We start from the raw sequence: 6,389 nt of genomic DNA, 5'->3' as shown, positions 1-6,389 counted from the left end.
AAAGGATAAAAACGAAACTGGACTTGTTCCGTCAAGGGGTACGGGGCTTAACCTTCACAGATTGTTCTCAGACATACAGTTGGGGATTAAAGGCGACTTCTCCATCCTGTCTTTAGACGCAATAAAAGCGTTCGACAGGGTGGAGTGGCATTACCTATGGAGGGTTTTGGGGAGATTTGAGCCTGGAGAAGTTTTTATTAAATGGGTTAAGATATTGTACCACTCCCCTATAGCGAGAATGTGTGTAAATGGATTGCTCTCTGAGCCCTTCCAACTGCACAGGGGGACCCGGCGGGATGCACTCTCTCCCCCTCCTCTTGGCCCTATTTGTTGAGCCCTTGGCTATTAAGATTCGCTAAACTGATTGGATCAGGGGCTGGGGATGTGGGGGGGGATATCCCTGTAAGCTGATGATATCTTTCTGACGGTCCAGAGCTCAGACAACTCAATCCATGGGGTTATCAAGTTGGTCGATGGTTTCGGGCTCTTCTCAAGGCTAAAGATTTGGATGTCTTTGGTGTATAAGATGCTTTATTAGTATTTTGGAATTGTATTTAAATATGTCTATATTTTTTTGTAGATTTTTGTACTGATTTTGTATAATTATGCATGTTAACTTGATGCACAAAAGAAGAGATGTGTGATGTACAAAAAATGAATACTTTATTTTATTACTCCTTTATTACCTTTCACTGGGAAAGAAACACAATTAAAAAAAAGTGATTGTGTTGAGCAAGAGATAGGCTGTTAATAGGGCACAAATTGTCTCAAGAGATAGGCAGAAATTTGCCAATTTTTCTTGTTTGTCTTAAAACGTATTATTTCACATGCCTGGGAATGATCGTTATCAAGGGCTTATAAATAATCACAAATTAGAACACTCACAAAAACGCTATAGGAAGCAGTCTATCGCAATGCCCTATGTAAAGAGATTTGGGTCCGTATGAAAACTTTTCCTGACCCTCAGATTCATAAGGCCAAAAGCAGGCAGGGATTCAATGCCTTGCCTCTTGCAGAAGCATCCACCTTTGCATTGGCTCTAGCAATTATCCAGGAGCACCTCCTCTCTAAGATTTTATGTTTGGTTACAGGTGAGGAATGATGAGTTGAAGAGAAGCATGGAACTTAAGGGCCACAAACAGCTTCCTCCAGAGCTTATAGGGGTCTTACTCATGGGGGCCAGCCACTCCTTTAAGAAGTCCTTGGGACAAACAGTGACATAAACACACAATTAAAACACAAAAACCAAATAAATACAGATGTGTAATGTGCTCGGACATCGGACCCATTATGTAAAGAGTCTTGTAAATATCAGATAGAAGGCTGACCAAAAGGAGGTGTCTGCAATCCCCATTGAGTCCAGGCTGTGCACAGAAAACTTACAGGGTTGTTCATATGATGGCTTTAGATGAAGTCTTATGATATGAATTACTCTGATTCTACACACGACTGGGCATACAGCCGGAGTCTTCGTGGCCACATAACAACCTTGCTGAAGCTTCTGTCAATCTACATTTACCCTCGGAAGATTTTGCATGTACTCATGGGAGTATAGTAAGATTGATGACTGTCCTGTAGAACAGACGACAGCAAAAATTGCATATACTGTATATATATATATATATATATATATATATATATATATATATATATATATAAAAGAAAACAGAGTATGACGTCACATGATAAGAACATACCCTTAACATGTATTGCATACAACACCAAATTCATTGACAAATGATAAAACAACGTATGCATGCATATCCTATAAAGGACATGACATTTTACTCCCAGAAAGCCAGCTAGCCAGCTTCTGTGTTTTTTCATCACAGTATTCAGAATTCAGCATACAGAGTATTAGGAGGACAGAATACACAATATATTTTATGATATGTGTATAACACTATTGTCAAATATGTGGAAGTTCGTCCTGCAATATGATGAAAATTTTGATTGCCGTTATTTCTCTGGGCATGACCACTGCGTTTATTGGAACCTACAATGAAACAAAAATGCTATTTTACTATACAATGTTTATTGTCAACTGTGAAAAGACAGATAAACCAGATACAGTACCTTATGCATTATTGTACATGCGTCCCGTTGCTGACAATGTGATTAGGACAATAGGACCTTTCATGAAAAAACAATTTTTATTTAACCCCTGGTGTAGCAGATATCAAGTCAAGGAGGCGGGAGGGGGGAGTTCAGATATTCAGTCAAGCTCTTCCTCCTCCTCCTTCTGGCTGCTCAGCTTCAGGGTGCCACTCTTCCATTCCTCTTGTCACCTCAACCATTGTAAATATCCTGCACATGCACTGTGCAGTGTCAGTCTGGCCCTAGCCTTGCATATCTCTGGTACTGTACGCTGTATAGGCCCGAGTACTGGCACATGAGGGATGCAACTGTGAAGCCAGCCAGGGACATGAAAGGTCGGTGCCAAACTGATAGGCACACCGCACATGCGCAGGAAATTCATAAAGGATATTTCGACAAGCTGAGGGGAGAAGTAGAGGGCTAGCAGCCTGAGTATGAGCATCTGGTAGGAAGGAGCTTGACTGGAGCTTTGAATAGAGGCAGCAAAGTAGTTTGTACTGGACAATAACATTCCTATCCATGCCTTTAGGCTGCAAATAAGAGATAAACTTTTGGCTCACAATATATTGCTGCTTTTAAAACCTTAACAACTTGGCCCTTTTTCGTTTTTATGTTTCCATTTTTCACTCACCAATTTCAAAAATCTATAAAAATTCTATAACGTGCTTGTTTTCTGTGTAACTAATTGTAATTTATACTGATTTTATTTAGTTTTCCATTCCTTGTACTTGGAAGCATAAAAAATTACATATACATTGAAATTGGTGAAAATAACGCATTTGCGCCAAAAAGGTGGCATCTCTAATGCTGCATTATGAATTTGTACCATGAGCTTTATGATATAACACATTTGCATATCTAAGGGTGGTGGCACATGTGGCGTTTTGAACCCGTTTTTAGGCCGATTTTAAGCAGTCCATTAAAAAACGCATGCATTTTTGAAAACGCATCCGTTGTTTGAAAACGTGTCACGGAGTAAAAATAAAAAAGTTATAGATTTTTGAAGGTGGGGCGTGAAAATTGGAAAAAAAAGGGCTAGGTCGTTAAAAGGTTAAAGCCATCTAAAAGTGTCCTTTGTTATCTCATTTGTTTGGTTAAGGAATATCTAGTTTTTAATTTGGGTTACAGATGAGTAAAAAGATGTAAAATGTGTGATTCTCAGTGCAATTTTCAGAAAAAATTGGCACACCCCACAGATTTAATGTTTATGCATAATTTGGTGAATATATGAACTCCTCACAGCTTACTGGGGCATATTTACAAAGGGTTTAGTCGGATTTTACCAATGCTTTCGGGTTTTGCACGGCTGTGACAGGTATTTAACAGGGGATTGTGTCGCACGCAATCGGATTTTGGGGCAGCTGCGCTCGCTTTCATGCGTCAGAAATCGGGGGGCAGGCAATGGGACGATCCCACTGATTCGACTGAGCGCGGGACTTAACATTCTAAATGCGTTGCAAGCCCTAGCACTTACATGCACCACTAAAAAGATGGTGAACTCCGGCGGACCTGAGAGGGGAAGCGACACATGCAGAATATCGGGTGCACTATCTTAGTGAATCGAGACAATGCACTTTCGTTAAACTCCTCCTTCTCTGCAGCCAGCCCCCTTCCAAGCCCCCCCTCAGATGAAAGGCCCTGCAGCCCCTTGACATATAAAAAAATAAACTTACATACTCTCCTTCCAGCTCCTCTTATTTCTGAGGTTTATTGTGGCGGTTTGTGTATCTAGGGGGCTGGTTACTAGTGCCACCATTTGAAGTTGACATTTAAAAGGGTTTTTACATCTCATAGAGTTTATTTCTTACCACTCTCTACACTACGGCCAATTAAGAAGAGGATCAGTGGTAAAAGCACTGCAATGATATAATTGCTTACTAGATTGTAAGTTCTTACGAGCAGAGACATCATTCCTATTGTTTTATATGACTATGTTATTGCTCTGTAATGTCTTATTTTGATTGTATATGTCCCCCATGATTTGTAAAGTGCTCCAGAATATGATGGCACTATATGAATAAAGAATTATTATTATTGTGCTACCCACATCAGGCCCCCGTATGGCCCCTTTCACACAAATGTATGCTACACCCGGGCCTGGACCCTTTCAGCTGGAGAAGTGGAGGGAGAAGCACTTCTCACCCGTCCCCTCTCGACAGGAAGTAGTGCAAACCCTGCTCAGTTATGGTGACCGCACCGTGACTGGGTGCCATACAGTGAGCAAATTGTTTGGCAATATCAGCGGTCCCAATGAGGTCAAGTGAAAGGGGCCTAAGGCTTGCAATGTATCCAAGATATTAACTGGAAGTGAAAGGGGTATTGTTTTTGTTTATAGCTCAGTTTTTATTTTAACCTAGGGCTGCACTATTCCTGTAGTGGGCTCTATTGGGAAAATTATTATTAATAAGGGTCACAACGGGAGACCACTGGCATTATACAGGGAAACTACAGAGGGACACTTATTACCACTAAGCTTTACACTTAAGGAAGATTAGGGGACATTATTACCTATATATATATATATATATATATATATATATATATATATATATACACATTGCTCCATAACATTAAGACATTATAACATAATCGATGCTCCTTTCAAATTAAATTTCTTATATACAGTGCTTTCAGGTGAAATATTTTGTCAGCAGCAGACAGCAACAGGCTTTGTACAGAAATACAGCACCAGAACTAGGTTCTGTACAGTAATACAGCACCAGGACCAGGCTCCATACAAAAATGTTGCACCAGAACCAGGTTCCAGACCAGATATAAATAAAATGAACACAATATTGTAGACCTTAAAAAATATTATATTATATTATAAGGTAGACATCAAATTTATAAATTATTACACACGTTATTAACTGAGAGACATGTATAAATATATATATATATATATATATATATATATATTGTCTCATAATTTATAATATAATAAATCATTTTTAAATTTTTCCATTTATCAATTCCATTTGTTACACTGAAAAAATATCATATATGCATTTTACTTACTTAGTCCTTGAGCTGACTGCCCTGTCCCTCTGCCTTCTATTTTTATACCAGTTGGTAACTTGTGTAGGACGCAATCCGGTCATGTAGGAAAGATGCCTCTTCTGTGCTGGGCTGGGATATGGATTTCGAAGATAACATTCCCTGAGTAGTTTCCGGGTGTTTTCCTACTAGACAAGAAAACAACAAGTAGTCAATAAGTTACCAGAACACCAGCGACACTTTACAATTGTCATACCAAGTAGGGAGCCTAAATCACCTTTGTTGCTGCTTGTGGCACATAGTTGGCAGTGTATTTGTCACATGGTGCAGCAAAGTTTAGTATGAAAATAATCTCATGGAACAAATGATAAACTGTTTTCATGAACTTACCTTTAAGCAGTGTGCTGTCCTCCTTATTTCTTCATTCTCAGTTGATTTGATTGTCGTCCTGTCATCTATGGGTGGAAGAGTAAAGCTGACTGTCTTCTTTATGGAATGTATATTTGATAAGTGTGGTGGGAGAGACCATAGAAAGAGAGCAAGGTGATCCATTTCTCCAAGAGCCTGAAGTGTGGAGCAGATTTGAGAAATTTGCCCAGGAGAGAAAAGAGATATATGTGGAAAGTGTAGAGCCATAAAATAAAATGCAAAAATACAATAATGCAATACAAATAAGGAGAATAGCTTGGACAAATATAAAAACAAGAACAGGGATTGCTTCGATGCAGGGTGTGCAGAGCAGTCTTATGAAGGTGAATGTTAATGGAGATGAACACAAAACAGCAATTTATTGGATTAGCACAAATAGGATCCAATTTAGAAGAGCTTGGTATAAGGTGGGTGTGGTTAGTCAGAATGCTAACTCATTGGGGCACATTTACTAAGCATGGTTTAAACTGCACTAAGTGTGGCTTGCCTGTGTATAATGCAGGGAGTGCCAGATTCATGATTTCTGGCGCCCGTTTTTCATGAATCTGGTGCTCCCTGAAATGGCCTGACAGAGTGCACTACTTTTTTTCTGGTGTATCTTTAACATGGTGCTCATGCTTGGTACTTTCCTCTTCCCTCCGCCTGATGTAATCTCACTGCAGCATAGCCAGTTTAGGCACACAGTAGGGAGAAGTGCTCCTTGTACACTGTAACAACCTGTGAATCTTAAGGAAGGAGGGCTCTGGGAATGGCCCCCGTAGACTTTCAGATTCATTAGCATAATTTTTAAAGTTCATTTTAGAAGAAAGTAGGCCATGGATAACAAATATAAAAAATATAAGATTACAAAAGACACAGTGCCAGGA

General features: G+C 39.5%; 1 long non-coding RNA gene across 1 annotated transcript; it reads right to left on the bottom strand.

Moving 5' to 3' along the window:
- Positions 1-1,632: 1,632 nt before the first annotated feature.
- On the bottom strand, positions 1,633-6,149 carry LOC140068958 (uncharacterized). The gene is made up of 3 exons (XR_011848655.1): positions 5,485-6,149; positions 5,116-5,279; positions 1,633-1,996 (listed from the first exon to the last, which is right to left on the bottom strand). It is a non-coding gene; the product is annotated as an uncharacterized lncRNA (long non-coding RNA).
- Between the last annotated feature and the right edge of the window lie 240 nt (positions 6,150-6,389).

Source organism: Engystomops pustulosus, chromosome 7 (assembly GCF_040894005.1).
Source record: "Engystomops pustulosus chromosome 7, aEngPut4.maternal, whole genome shotgun sequence".
Classification (NCBI taxonomy): domain Eukaryota; kingdom Metazoa; phylum Chordata; class Amphibia; order Anura; family Leptodactylidae; genus Engystomops; species Engystomops pustulosus.
Note: the sequence above shows the minus strand (reverse complement) of the source record. Positions and strands in the feature narration are given on the sequence as shown.